Genomic DNA, 16,207 nt, shown 5'->3' with positions numbered 1-16,207 from the left:
GAGCTTCAAAGTGAGCTGATTTCAGTCCGGGTAATAACAAAGTTTCTACGTTTGAATTTATCTTTTGGTGTATATCTTCTCTGTTACACGCGATGATTGCTACCGTGGTCCAGTTGTCTCTCTAATGAATTTTAATATGCAAAAGTATTTCATAATTTGATAACTAATGTATTCGTGATTACTTATCAAACTTATAGGAATATAGTCCTAATTGAGAATCAGAAACTAATACACGTGAGGTTGTGATTTGATGGAAGTTTTCTGGGCTTCATCATGTAAAGTGTTATGGGGGGAGCAAAATTTCGAAAGGGCCCCAACTTTCCTCAAAAGGGCACCAAAGCAAAGTCTATGTGTCTATATAATCGGTGTGCATAATACCCAATAAACATGTGCAAGAATAAAATGGTGGTCAAACTTCAAGTGACAAGTGACTGTACATTTGAGTGTGTGTACTCTTTATGATCTGGCCCTATGTTTTTGGACCTGAATTCCATACTCCAGTTGCAGATTTTAATAAAACTCATCTTTAAAACCTTGTGTATGTAAGGTATTAACTTAGAGAAGCAGAACATGAATTTGTTTCTGCTTTGTTTGAAACGCCAGGAAGATGAGAGTGTTAGGAGTCCACTGGTGACAATCTGGTTAGAATTTATAAAATGATTAATGAAATTACTAAGTTTTGAGAATATCAATAAAAGTAAATATTCTAGACGATTTTCGTTTATAAAATTGAATGGGACTAAAGGATTGTGAATACTATACAAGAAATCGAGTAACTGTGGAATTTTGCAATACTGTACAAAGCCCATAGATTTAAGTCATTTTCTATTTAAATATAAGTATAAAAGTACTTTTAAATAAATTTCAATGTTTCCACTCAAAATTAAAAAGGAAAAGGATAAGGAGAAAAGAACAAGATCAGTAGAAGATTGTATTTACTGTTGTTGACATTTTATGCAGTCTCGTAGCGTGTTTGTGTTTTACGTCATCAACTTCATTGTACACAATTTGTCATATAATCACTGTATGGAAATTTCGGTCACCGGATGTGTCTTATTTGTTTGGGATCTGCCGATCACTGCTGAGCGGCATTTCAATACGGAGACAATAGATAATTAAGCTACATACGAAGATTTCAGAGAGCTTGTGTTTCATAATGAAAACCTCTAAGTACTTGATATTACCCCATAATTACCTTTTAATTAGTATTTAATCAGTTCATTGACATAGATGTCCCAACATTTTTATAAGAAAATGCACCTTCAGCTGCACTTTTGTGCCTTTAATTTGTTAGCAAGGACACGAGTCCTTGTAATGGAAATTGGACTGACTGTTCCTGTCTTTATGCATTGTTTAATCCTGCAAAGATATATAAGGATGAATAATAATGATAATTAATATTATTATTATTATTAATATTGTTTTTTATATTTTGATCTTTGTGAAGTGAATTTCAAAATATTTGTGCATTTTAATGATATAAATTATTTAGTTTAGACCATTTTGAATAGAGTAAAACAAAGTAACCCATTCAAATTCAATCTTAAATGCCCACACCACTCTGAAAAATCCTGTGATTTTAACAGTAAAATTATTTTCCCCATGTTAGAGCACAAACTACTTCATTTAATTGCAACTGTTACAGAAATGATACAAAGACTTAAGGGCCTGGTTCAGAAAAAGTCAAAGTTCACATATCTTTTTGTACCATGCACCTCCAAAAAATTTTATTAAAATAATATGTTTACTAAATTTTGGGGTTGTGGTGTCCAGCCGGGTGCATTCATACTTTCATAACTGGGATGTTTTATATCTTTCCATGCATGTTGTTGTATTGTCTGTTAGAATTATTTGAATTTTGAAAAAAGAATTACAGATGGTTTTAATTATATATTATTACATAAAAAAGACATCAGATTTTAAAATCATTGAAAGAACGATAAAATTGGAAAACTATGTAATCATTCTAAAATGGATCTTAAAATAACAGTTTGGGTACATAATTATTATAGTGCATTAAATCAGAAGTATAGGTTTATAAATAGTGTTAAAGAGATGTAAAAATAGATGAGAACATCGTACATAAAGGTTGTTAGGCAGCAAGGAAAGTATGTACAAAGCAATTAGTGAGAGTAATTACTGCTTCATTATATTTATGAAAAGTTAAATTGGTTTTCCATTTTCATTAAGAACAGTAATTTATAGACATGAAACAATTGATCGATATATCGATACATCAGTACTTTTTCCGTAACGATACACATATCGATACAAGAGATGGAGAATCAATACAAAACAATACTGTATGGACGTTATTTTAGTCTTCAGCAGGGTTCGACACTAACGCAGGGTCACTAGCTCGAGGCCACCTGATTTTGAGAAGGACGACCACTTTCCTAAAGCTGGGTAGTACCTTGGGCCTGCTATTTTAAATTGTGGATATTAAAATTATATCTATCCTATGTTATAGGATTGTATAAATCTAATTAGAAACATGTCAAACACGCCGAAAATCAAAAGTGAAATGAAGTTAAAATAAAGCAAAGAGCACTTACAGTAAATTATCGTTTGGGTGCTTACTTTGTTTATCATGTAAGAGCATCAAACATTTTGGTGATTGACTTTTGTTGTTTGGTTTCATGTGTTTGACAAATATGGAGATTTCTTGATCTCTCCACCACCCCCTGCCTCAACCCCCTCCCCAAACCAAGAAAACCCCACCAAAAACAAGAAACTCAAAATACGTGTGTACGATAAAACTAAAAGAGAATGAAAATTGCAAGATACCTAATTCCCGTGGCTAACTCGCAACAAGGAGAAGGATGAGATGACATGTTCAGTTTGCTCTGTATATATTACGCTCAGGAACATTTTTTAGTTGGCTGCAAAAACTTTAAAATTGGTACAGTCAGAACCCATGACTCATCAGAGAGCCACAAAAGGAATAGCTTAAGGTATCACGGTACCAATTGTTTTTCCATATACCTCAATGCTAATGTTTTGTGAAATAAATATACTTTCTGTCCTACTTGGGCATGCATGTCACACACTGTCATATAGAACAATGCTAGATTGTCAATTTGACAATGACATAACCAGGTACTCCATTGCATTTAAGAGAGATAACTCTACTGGAACTAGACAGGGGTAAGAGTTATCTAGTCACAACAAGCGCATTTTCAGCCATGTGTACCATAATTTAAAAAAAATCATAAAAAATACAAAATATGATCTAGATAGAAATTAACACAAACTCACATGTTGCCAAGAGGCTCAACATTTTTTTAAGCCAAACAGAAAGTACAACTCTTACATAATGCACCAATCACAGCTAGTGTTGTTCTTTAATTCTGAATACAATGTTCCATACACCTTAAGCTCCGCCCACCTGGACTTGCGCATTTGGTACCGTTATACCTTAAGAGAGAAAGCTGTGAATGCAGCCCCTGGCTCCCCTGAAGGTGAGAAATCTATTTTGTTGCTGAATAAGGCAGCCTTTTAAAAACTACCTCTCATGTTTATAAATGCTCATTTTGTGGTGAAACCCATATACTGACAATGTGAAATTATGTGGGTTGGACAAGGTTTGGAAATAGGCAGTATTGGCATAAATTTATCAGGGTCAGAACAGGTCCATATCATTGCCTCTTTTTGTCTGTTATTGATGATGTCTCCACTAATACATCTAACAAAGAGGCAGAAATTGTATCCATACTTTTGAATTCAGGGTAAATGTTATTAACTTTCATTTTATACTATTGAATTTAAACTATAATGCTAGAGATTTAAACTACTTAACCATAAATTTAAAATTTAGATCCATTCCATTTATAACACTGTAAACACTTAAACCACCAACTCACTTTTTTGGTATAAAAAATGTACCCTAGGTGTACAGCGAAACCATCAGTCATTTTATAGCGGGCCTTATGTCAGAGATTATGGGAAGAAAGGGATGAAAAAGATTGATGCAATGGGAACAGGTGGTGCGTAAATGAAGTTGATGCAGCTGATGACGACAATGATTGTGATGAGGATAATAAATACCACACACAACGTTTGTCAGCGTTAAAAAACAGAGCATAAAAACTGTTGATGAATTTAATGCAAACCTTGTATGTGTGTTTTATTTTATAATATATATTACACATTTTCATAGGTGTCAACTTGTACGGTTTACCCATAATTTGTATGTTTTTTCCATTTTCTTCAGTGTACAGCCATACAACCGTTTTGTAAATTTTTTTGTACAACATTAAAAAAATTGTTTGTTTTGTTTTGTGTGCAGGGTGGCCTGAAACAACCAGTCAAATCATACTCAAAACCGTGCTTTTCCTTTGATATTTAAATTAGTTTAATTTCATGGTTCAACTCCTGTTTGTGTGAAGATCTTGTCGTTTATCGCTCAGAAAATTTGATGCTCACTCGGATTTCTAATATTGACTAAACTAGCTGTGTAGTAAGTATGTTTTCTTATTTTATACATTATTATTTTATTATTTATACTTATGCATAAAGTTTACATCACTTTACAAAGTGTGGCGGTCATGCTGGTGTAATCAAAATTCGTCCGACTTTTCTGTGTGGAGATAAAGTTGATTTATTAACATTTTAAACAATATACTCACTAAAATTAAATAGTCTGCTGAATTTAGCACCGGCATTTTAGCGTGCTGTCTTAGTTTTGATTTAAATTTGTCATACATAATGCAAACAAGAAGATGCATTTACATAATGATGGAAGTACTACAGAAACTGAGGGACGTCATTCTCGTGGCTTGAAAATATGTAACACTGTCAATTTATATAAAGTTTTTGACCAAAATCGGCACACCATATAGCAAATTCATAACTTTTCAAGCACCAGATATGCAATTTCAATAGAAACAATCAATAACTTATGAGGTATAAACTTCTGGACTGCTACTTTTTCGATTTTTTTAATATTTTTCAATTTCAATTTTTGGAGAGCTCCTGACATCTTGGGGTTTATGGGGATAAATATAAATTCGTAACACATTTGTAATCGGGAGATCTTCCTCTATCACATGTCAAATCTAAATTTTTAATTTTGTTTATATTTCTTTCATCTAGGTGAAATATTCCATCCATCAAATGGCTGAGCCTAACTAAAAAAATCACAAGTATGAAGACACTGACCGAGGTCATGGCAAGTTTCAGGCTGATTGGATTAAATTCTTCCCTGGCATTGTAGATGTATCCAAGTTAGGATCTTCCCATGCGTTTTGTAAAGTATGCAGTAAAGACATTAAAGTGGTGGTGTTGGGCGTATATGATCTGGAGGAACACTTCAGAACAAAACTGTATGAAAGAAATTTTGAAATGAAGGGAGTATCCATCAAAACCTCCTTTGCTCAGCCAAAGCAGGAGGATGATAGTGTTATAAGTGAAAAGAATGAGAGAAAGTTTCAGAAATGTAAATATTTATGTAAATATGTGTAAAACTACTTTGTGTGTAGCATTTGTTGTTTTAAAACTGTTGATCTTATATAATATATTAATACATTTTTTCATGTAAGGATTTTTTGGTCTTTGTAAGGTTTTTATTGGTCTGGCGTACATGTTTTTATCGCAAGGGGTTGACACCTATGTATTTTTCTCAGTAACTATAGCCATAAATGAGCAGGACCTTCTGTCAGTAAAAAGGACCACCAGTTTTCAAGAGCATGAAGTCCTGCAGGCGTCCTACTTAAAAAAGTTAGTGTTGAACATTGTAACCTTGTTCAGCAGTCATGAACAATTATTAATAGTTTCCCTTGTTATTCTTTAAATATAGAATTCATCTGAAACATCATTTGCAGTCCTAGGCACTCATTTTTATTAGTGAAAACGAAAATGACTGGAGAATACTTGCTTGCCATCTACAAATTGCACCAAAGTGACATGGTTTATAATCTGACTTCTCCCCCATTCCATGCTAATTATCTTAACCCAGCAGCATGTTCATACCATATATTCCAAACGTGTTCCACGTGTATAAAGAAGTACTTTACTCATCATTTAATAACTATATTTATGCAAAGTTTCTACGTTAAATAATATCTTGTCTACTTTGGTCGATTTGAAAGCTACATCACCAGTGGGTCAAACAGTGAAATATGTTGCATTCAGATCTCATTGATGATTGTTGCTTGTTCCAGTCCCGGTTAAATAATAACTACCAATCAGGAGTTAGTATAGCTTAATCGTTGTGTGACAAATAGGAAGTACTAGCAAAACAGCTGTTAGGTATATTGGATTTAATTTATATTTGATTTAATTTAATTGCTTATAAGTTTTAAAATCTTTTTATTTTTAATTTTCATTACATGTCAAAGTAATGTAATTTTGTTTACTAGGAATTTGATATTTTCCAGAAATTAGTTTGACCTGACTGTTAAGTTGTAAACACCTATAGCTGACCATGTTCCTGACCTTGATTCAGAAATCAGTGAGTCAAATAAACAACGTTCTATTTTTATCTTATTCTTAGAATAAAATGATTGGTTTTTATCAAGGTCATACTGGGAATACGTAACTTTATATGTAAACAGCCTCTATTTCGCAATTCTGGTTTTTTTAAAATTGCGCAGTAGTTAGTTTTAATAGTGACGTTTAGAGAGATATTTCTGTCAGGCTTCTAAATACTGGGATGTAAAGGTGTTCCTTTTGTTGTGATCAGTTTGGAGTTATATTTTAATTTTTATTCAGCGTATTTGGATTCTTAAAGATTAATTCTTTTTCCTGGAAATATTTATTGTTGTTGTTGTTCTTGTTGTTGTAGGATTTGACGCCATTTTTCAGCACAAGATAGGCTATACATGGCGGCCAGTATAACTGGTGGAGGAGGAACCCTGGAAAACCCAGGGAAGAACCACCGACCCACGAGAAGCTACCGGCAGGCTTTCCCACGTACCAACATTAGCCGAACCTTGGACTCGAACCCACGCATACAGAGGTGAGATGGCAGTGATCCGTAACGGAGAGCGCTTTAGACCACTCGGACACTCGGGGCCCCTGGAAATATTTGTGTGCTTATACAGAAGTCTTGGACAAAGACATTTCTATAAATTTTATTTGGAAATTCAAACACCAGAATATTATTGACTGTGCAATAAAAAGAACTGTAGATGATACAGCACCATACTGAAGACAGTATATGTCATCGCCTTCCATTCTGGATTTTTCGTCAGGACTCGAACTTGAATTCATTAGAATATTTCATTACTAGGACTTCAAAAATTGAATTCGTGGAGTATTCTTGGATTAATTTTGGATTTCATTCTTAAAACTGTAAGTTCTTATTTTTTTATCTTTACAGTGTTTTCCAGGGAAATAAATTATTTGTTATATTGTTTTAAGCTTGTTGTTTTCACTCTTTCTTTTGTTACTATTTGTTAGAGCCTAAACATGTAATACAACAGAAAACTTCGTGCAAATGTCGTTGATATGTAAAGTACTTAAGCAGAGATGCTCACAGGGTGTGCGATTGCATGAATTGTGCAAAATTTGTATGAATTCGCACACTTGGGCAACAGTTATGTGCAAAAATTCCCACTATTTAGTTGAAAGCCATGCATATGGAAATGTGTTCAGCAAAGTATAGTTTTATTTAACATCTGTTTGTTGAGAGTAGGCAACTGTTTACATATGTGGGCTCTTCTAGCATGTCATGAATGGTTGTTATAATAACAATAAGCATTGTGGAGTAATTTGAACCTTCCATGAAGGAAGTTTTACAAATGCATTTTTAAAATACAGACTACCTAGAAAACCCAAAATGTCTGATTACCAGCGTGGTTCATTACTTTTTGATTTGGCAGATACTGGCTGGTGATAGTGATGATGACAACAAATTGATTATTGGAGATGGGTAATTGTTAATGGAGATACCAGTAAGTGATTTTGAGCCTGAAAATGGTGTTAAATACGAGTCGTATGTAAATGTTGGATGGAGAAAAATAAACAGCATGATGGTCAGTCTCCTTTTCAGCGGTATTTCGAAATTAAATTTAGAAAGTGCAGAATACTGAATCTAATTTAAAAAAGACAATTTAAAAGTAGAATGCAATTTTCATGTTTTCATCAGTCAGTTTACCCTGCCGCAAAGCTGCGGATCATGTGCTGCAAAACCATATATCTATATCAAGGTTAAGATAAACTGAATAAGTAAGGATGAAAAAAATGAAATTAAGAAGTAATAAAGATATTTATTTGAATACCTCTGTCCGCACAAGCAGACTGGCATTGATGGACTAAAAACCCTTAGTACAGCATTACTGAACAGATAAGACATCAGGCATTGTAGTCAATTATTTACCGATTCAAAAAAGTAAATTTGGTAGTGAAATATCCTATCTTAGCAGATGTATCCAATAGATAATAGAGCTCTGGAAAGTGATAAATAAGAGCCATGAGGATCAGTTACCCAACATCTTTGAGCTGACAAAGCTAGCTAGTCATATGTTTCTTTAGAAGGAAATACAAATATTTATACTCGGATAAGGAACAGATGATGCTCAGAAAATTAACCGATTAATACTTACCACATACAACTGGAAATGAGATCTCTTAAAGATTTTGATTTCATTTGAACGCTAAAACAGTGGAGCAGGAAGATAGATAGATATTGAAGTGTTAGGTAAATATTGAACTATGACAGTTTCCTCCTCCCCCTCCTTTTCTACTCTCCCCTTTTGTTGACAAAGGTTGAAGTCCCCCTTAAGATAAAATCCTGGCAGCATCTCTCCTTAAATTGTTCATTTTGAACAAATTTAGAATTTCTCTTTTTAAGCAGAGATATTTAACCAGTGAATGAAGGTGCTGATTGAATAAATAAAATGAGCACAGAATCAGCAAGGGTGCAGATTTCAAACCACTCAAGTTTATCACCTTAAGTAAAATTTAAAAAAATATATAATAGGACTGGGTGTTGTCAATAGTTTTCCTTTTCCACTAATAAATACAGGTACCTGTGGCCGCAGCAGTCTTTTGCATCTGCAGGAAGTACAGTGTGATATATGTCGTTGGTATTCATCCTCATGTCGGGATTTGTTCTATATGAGATTATTTTTGCACGAGGACATTGCTTTATTTTTTCTGTTTTGAAGATAATATCTTTATGTTTTCCAAGTTTAAGTGAGACATGAAATTGGTAATAAGATGTTTTCAAAGCATTCATGTCATGCAAATAAGATGTTTTCAAGGCTTTCATGTCATGCTAATAAGATGTTTTCAAGGCATTCATGCCATGCAGATAAGATGTTTTCAAGGCATTCATGTCATGCAAATAAGATATTTTCAAAGCATTCATGTCATGCAAATAAGATGTTTTCAAGGCATTCATGCCATGCAAATAAGATGTTTTCAAGGCATTCATGTTATGCAGATAAGATGTTTTCAAGGCATTCATGCCATGCAAATAAGATGTTTTCAAGGCATTCATGCCATGCAAATAAGATGTTTTCAAGGCATTCATGTTATGCAAATAAGATGTTTTCAAGGCATTCATGCCATGCAAATAAGATGTTTTCAAGGCATTCATGCCATGCAAATAAGATGTTTTCAAAGCATTCATGCCATGCAAATAAGATGTTTTCAAAGCATTCATGTCATGCAAATAAGATGTTTTCAAAGAATTCATGTCATGCAAAACAAAAGTCCTGGTAGATGAAGTGAGTTAAATGGAGCCAACATTAAATGGCCTAAAACAGGGAATAAAACTCACTGACAACAAACAGGTAGTCTATTTAAAAGTATTGTTTTTTCTTGTCATCAATGAGAATTACATATAAATATGATAACTATATTTGTAATCTGCATGCTGGAAGTACAGCCAGTATGTCAAATGCATAAAGGGGCACCACATAACTTCCAAAGATGGAAAGAACATTAAGTTCATATGTGTATCGATATGCAGCATATCACATGCTGTGTCTTGTGAATCATATCGATGCGCAGCATAGGTGTATCATTTCACCCTTAATCTTTTATAATTTAAATAGTGGTACTGACCTACCATATAATCTGTTTGTCTAAACTTGTAGCTGCATTCTATTTTTTAGATACAAGGTAGTGATTTTTGACATCACATGATGACCACTGCTAAACAGCTGTATAGACCTTGCAAACCCTGATAATATATGCTCTTCATTTCAGGTGTAAATTTGTGCACCTTAACAAACTGATTAACGCACGTGTTTGGCATATGTTGATGATATTAAAAAGTACTTAAATTTGATTTCTTTTGTTTGTCTAATCTAAGAGTAAACTTGGCATCCATGATAGCGATCTTATGATATATTTTATTACCTGCAAAAGAATTTGGAAAAATTAAAGCATCAGTGATTTCTTAATTTTATAAAGAATGTTCGGTTACATAAATAAAATGACAATCAGTGTGGATATGTCTTACTGAAGCCAACACATTATAGTTTAATCAGAAATCAATTAAATGGTTCCTCTGACTCATTTTTAAATATAATTTATTGCATAAAAATGGAAATTTATTTGCAAGAGTCAGGAAACCATACCATTATGGTGGGAGGGGATCGTTATGTAAATTTGGCCCCTGTCAGATTTCTGAACATATGGCTATGATATTACTTTTCAGCTATTATTGTTTAATAATTTACAATATGCATATATTTGTTAATTTTTATGTTTCAGGTTTGCACTGTTCTTGAAACTGATACGAGTCGTATACACCTCCCAAAGTTACTTCACAGTATGTTTACATTGAAATACCAATAGTCAGCTAGGAAGCAGAGCTAGTCACCCATACATGTTGCACTTTTATTATGGGTTCAAGACAAATAGAATATCTCAAAAAAAGCTTGGATGGCAACTATTTTGAATTGCATCAAGCTGGATTTTATTCAGTGTTTTTAAAAATTATCACCTTGGGAAAGGTCTTGCATTTGCACAGATAGCATCATGTTTTGTCAGCACCTTCAGCTGTGAAAAATTGTATATATGAATTTGGGGCTGGGATGCATACATATCTTTTGCTTTGAGCTTCAGTTGACTTGTTAAATCGGATAAATTATATTCTTATGTTTTGTTTTATTATAGCTATCTAAAGAAAGGGACCAGTTTGACATTAAGGGTGTATTTTATTATTTTAAGAATTTTTGTATTAGGTCAATTTAGTATTAAATTTATGCATAAAATTATCTCTTGTGCCCTTGAGAAAAACTTAGTGCATACAACCACTTGACATCCTGTTTATTCTTTCTGATTCTTAATCTATATATATGCTGTTATTATGCATTAGCCTCATTATGCTATATTCCTTTTCTCCCATACCACTCTTTCCTGTATGGATGACTGTGCAAGGGAAGTAACTACTCATAGCATCTTTAAGGTGGCAGGGGACAGCTTAGTGTATTGGTTCCTTGTAAATTTCTTAGCTTAAAGGTATGGTGTGACATTTTGAGCTATTATTGTTTAATAATTAAAGATACAGACATATTTGTGAATTTTGTCTTTACAGCTTGTGGTGTTCTTGAAATTGACATGAGGCAAGTACACCTCATGTAGTCGCTGCACAGTATATAGCCAGTGAAATACCAATAGTTGGCTAGGAGGCAGAGCTAGCTACTTACAGCAGTAGACATGTTGGCTCAAGACATGTAGAAGATGTCAAAAACTGATTGGATAACGGTTATTTTGAATAGCATCAAACTATTAAGTACACAATATTTATCAAAATACTCATACAGGGAAAGGGCTTGTGTTTGCACTGTGTGCATCACTTCTTCTCAAAAGTGGCCTTTGGACATGAAAAATGCATCTATAAATTTGTGGGTAGGGTGCATCAACACTTTATTCTATGAATTTCCACTGACTTCTCAGATCAAATGAATGATATTCTTATGTGTTGCTTTTTTATACTTATCCAAAAATATGGACATTTTTGACCTCACTCATATATTTAATTCCATATGAATTTTTTTTATATTAGGCAGTTGTATGTAACATTAAATTTGTGGATAAAAACTGTCCCTTGCACCCTTAAAGTGGTAGGGGACAGTTTCCTATATATTGGCCCCTGGCAAATGTCTTAACTTAAGGGTATGGTGTGACTTTTTGAGCTATTATTATGTTATAGTTAAAGATATGGTCATACCTGTGAACCTGGTATTTCCAGTTTGTGTTGTTGTTGTTGTTGGGGTTTAATGCCATTTTACAGCACACGATAGGCTATGCATGGCGGCCAGTATTAATGGTGGAGGAAGAACCTGGGAAAACCTCGGGAAGAACCACTGACCCACGAGAAGCTACTGGCAAGCTTTCTCACATACCCGCATTGGCTGAATCCTAGACTCAAACCCACGCAGACAGAGGTGAGATGGTAGTGATCCGTAGCGGAGAGCGCTTCAGACCACTCGGCTACTCGGGGCCCCTTGTGGTGTGCTTGAAATTGACATGAGGCATGTACATCTCATGTAGTCACTGCATAGTATTTAGCCATTGAAATAACAATAGTCCAAATACAGATGTTTTTGTCCTCACTCATGTGTTTGGTTTTTATGAATTTTTATATTAGGCAGGTGTATATAACATTAAATTTGCACTCTGAGTTAAAACTATTTGCATCAAGACAAAGTAGAATATTTTTGGTTTACTAGATATGGGAAAATAATGACGATTCTAAGGTATTGTCTTTTTTTTTCAGTAGGTGTCAAGCAAGTTCTGCATTCCGATTTTAATAAATAGTATTCATATTTCAGTACAGATACACATAAACAATTGTATAACATGTCAACATGTATTCTTCAATGTAAAGTAACTCTACATAAGCAGATATGCTTCAGAGACAAAATGAAGAAAGATACTGTCATGAATCATGAATACCACCATTGAAAATTCTTGCAAATAATGATGTGGCCACATTTTGGTGGAGAAGAATAAAAGTTGAAGTAGTGACTGATTTAGTCTCTAACTTTATGACCCCACTGTGAAGTCAACATCGGAGATTCAAATCTCACACTTGAGTGATAATAAGAAATGTATCAATGTTGTCCATTCTTTCTTGAAAATTCATGGGTCAATTAACAAAAGAGGAAAAACTTACAAGTTGGACATGTAACGTTTGAGCTGTATGTATCATAAGAGGTAAATATTCTGTTGGGTTAATTATGCCATATGTATGTTCATTTCTTGTTGATGGTTCAGCAGGTCTGCAAAATGAACTTGCGTATAATTTCCTGTTACTTTGCTTCTTTTGAATAGTATACCACTTTTATTTTTTTAATAAAAAATCTAATGAGATAATCGTCATCATTGCATTGTATCAACAATTTGTTTCACAGGTAAAGTGTTGAAAAATGAGATCATTCTTACCTCACAGAATTCTGATTGCCCTAGCCAAAACCACTTTGCCTTTATAATCTGAAGCTAAAGGTACATGCCTCATATTATATGGATTTAAACAGCAGGACAAACAGTTTCACATTCATACAGCTGAAACTTTCTAATTAATGCATACCTTTTCTGAGTTATTACTATAGTTTTTCCTCTGACATTTTTATGTTTTAATTGAGTATTCAGAAAGAGGATTAATATCATTTGTTTGTTTTCTTTTCTCAGGTCTGAATTTGCATGGTAAAATATTAGGACTAATGGATTAGTCATGCTGATGGATGCACTAACTTGACCTTTATCCAGTTACACATCCTGTTCTGTAAGGGATTGAGCTTGATGACCAGACTTAGCTTCTGCAAGATTTGTGTTTGGTGGTATGGACTTATTAAAAGCAAATCATTTGAAATGCTTCCTATCTTCAACTGAATTTTCCTTTGTTAATATTTGTTCTGTACCTCATGTTACTATTTACTTTCATTTTGTAAACTGCAACAGTCATTAAAGTCAGTTGTAAGTAAATGTGTGTCTGAGAAGAAAATTAATCATTGGATCTATTTGATGTCACTCTGCAAGCTTATAGCTGGGTCCCACATAGAAGTAAATCAGTGTTCCAAAATGGCCAAGTGTATGTTGAATAAAATTTGATCCCTGTTAATTAGCTATTGGCAGTGGTGATAAAACAACACACAGACATGCACCATTTCATGCTGCTATTAGCACCACCAGAACAATAATATAAGGAACTGATTTTTATATTAGTCTAAAAGTTATGTCTTAAGCATATTGTTTATTTAACTATGTGGTTTTGTCTTTTTCATAAGTTCTCTAGTACACTTTAGACAACGAACTCCAATAAATATTTGCCTCAAGAATGGCAGTTTTGTCATAGGGAGCTAAAATAGCACAGCACTAATTTATATTTCCTCATAAAATTTTGAAAGTCAGAAATTCCAACTTGGCATTTAAGTAACAATGTAAAGGATTTATGGTTTTGTCCTGATGCTGTTTTACTACTAAACAAAGTCAAAAAAAATCTGAGGTTGCACAAAATTTAAAAGTTTTAAACAAATGCAGGGAGTCTTTACCCACAATGTACACAATAAAATGCTGTTAGCTGCAAAGCAGTCACTTTTCTAAGAGAGTCATATTAGTTTTGCATATAATAAATTTTCCTTTACATCAGCTTACTAGATAAAGTCTGAATATGTGATACTTACATAATTTTTCACAGACTACTTGGAGCAGAATGTTTAAGGTGACAGGGAATCATTTCATAAATTGGACAGTGTCAAATTTTTAATGTAGATAATGTGACTTTTTCAGCTATTAATGTTTAATATTTAAAGATATGGATATATTTGTGAATTAGATGTTTCGGTTGGGGCTGTTCATGAAATTAATGTGAGGTGTGTATGCCTCCCATAGTTACTTCACAGAATGCAGACCAATAGTTGATTTCAAAGCAGAGCTAGCCACACATAGCAGTAAACAATTATTGTGGGTTCAAGATGTAGACTATCTCAGAAATAGCAGGATTGCAAATATTATGAATTGCATCAAGCTGTTTATTGCAAATTTTGTTTTTCTTCAAAATTATCACATAGGGAAAGGGCTTGCGTTTGCATCGTGAGCATGACTTTCTGTCAACAATCACCTTTGGACATGAAAAGTACACGTATGAATTTGGGTCTGAGGTGCATAAACTTCTTTTGTTGTGAGCTTCCATTGACTTGTTTGGTCAAGTGAATAATATTCTCATATTTTCCTTTATTATAGTTATCTGAAATATGGACCTTTTGACCTTATTTTTTCATTTTGTATGAGACAGGTTGTTGTGGCATCAAAATTTATGGATGAAATCTGTCCACTGCACCAAAGGTTAAATGTATGTGACATATATTTCTTAAGAATGCATTAAAAACTCAGGATGGGCATCCAAGCAGGCATGCCCAGTGCTTGAGACTTGACAGGTATGCTGTAAACCAATGCTCAGTGTTGCAGTGTATTGATGGGGGTAACAGTGACAAGCGTTTTTCTTACACTTGTGATCGTGGCAGCTATTTTATACCACTCAAAATGTCTTTTAAGATCAACACAATGGTGCAGAGTTCATTGAAGTAGCTTCACCATTAACTGTGGAATAATGCTAATCACTTTCCTGCAAAATCATGCCTTTTGAAATTTTCATGATAAATCTGTTTAAGATGCCAAGTACTACCATAGTTAATTCTTTATACCCATAACTGTCACTTATACAAGTGAGAGAACAAATCTAGAACATAAATATGAAGCAAATAATTAGTTTAATGGGTGAATATTTAAGCAACTACACAGTTCAAACTACACATACATTTCATGTCTGCCAGTTATAAACATGTGCTCTGTGGTTGCAACAGTAATTTGAAATTTTGAATAGTACAGTTGAGAGACTTTTTATAATGTTACATGCAAGAGGCCTCACAACTGAGTGAATCAGGCTCCTGTGTGATGTGGTTTGTTAGTCCATATTTTACCCATCTCCAAGGACCTGAACACAAGTCATTGACAGCTGACAGGTTCTTAAACATGCCAATACTACAGAAATGTTCCTATAATCATTTAATCATCACACATCGCAAAACTCATAGTTGCATGGTTTACCTTTTGTTTTATATTTGTATGACTTATTAGTATGCCTTTCCAAGCCAGATGTTAGCATTTCATGCCATGTAATATAAAAACAATACAAATAATTATTCCTGTAACAAAATACTAAACATGTGTACCTACAAAGAGTTTTTTCCTGTGAAAAAATTAGGGAGGGTACATTTTATGAAACTAATCCATGCTGTCATGAAGT

At 33.7% G+C, this 16,207-nt stretch overlaps 1 protein-coding gene across 1 annotated transcript in view; it reads left to right on the top strand.

The window, feature by feature from the left end:
• Positions 1 to 13,596: 13,596 nt before the first annotated feature.
• The window catches only part of LOC149780983 (uncharacterized), a 40,513-nt gene continuing 37,902 nt past the window's right edge, over positions 13,597 to 16,207 (top strand). Inside the window, exon 1 of the mRNA XM_089938094.1 lies at positions 13,597 to 13,742. The gene's annotated coding sequence lies outside the window, so the exon portion shown is untranslated. The remainder of the gene's footprint in view (positions 13,743 to 16,207) is intronic.

The sequence above is a fragment of the Sinohyriopsis cumingii genome, chromosome 16 (assembly GCF_028554795.1).
Source record: "Sinohyriopsis cumingii isolate HCF-2022 chromosome 16, ASM2855479v2, whole genome shotgun sequence".
NCBI classification, from domain to species: domain Eukaryota; kingdom Metazoa; phylum Mollusca; class Bivalvia; order Unionida; family Unionidae; genus Sinohyriopsis; species Sinohyriopsis cumingii.
This window is presented reverse-complemented; position numbering and strand designations above follow the sequence as displayed.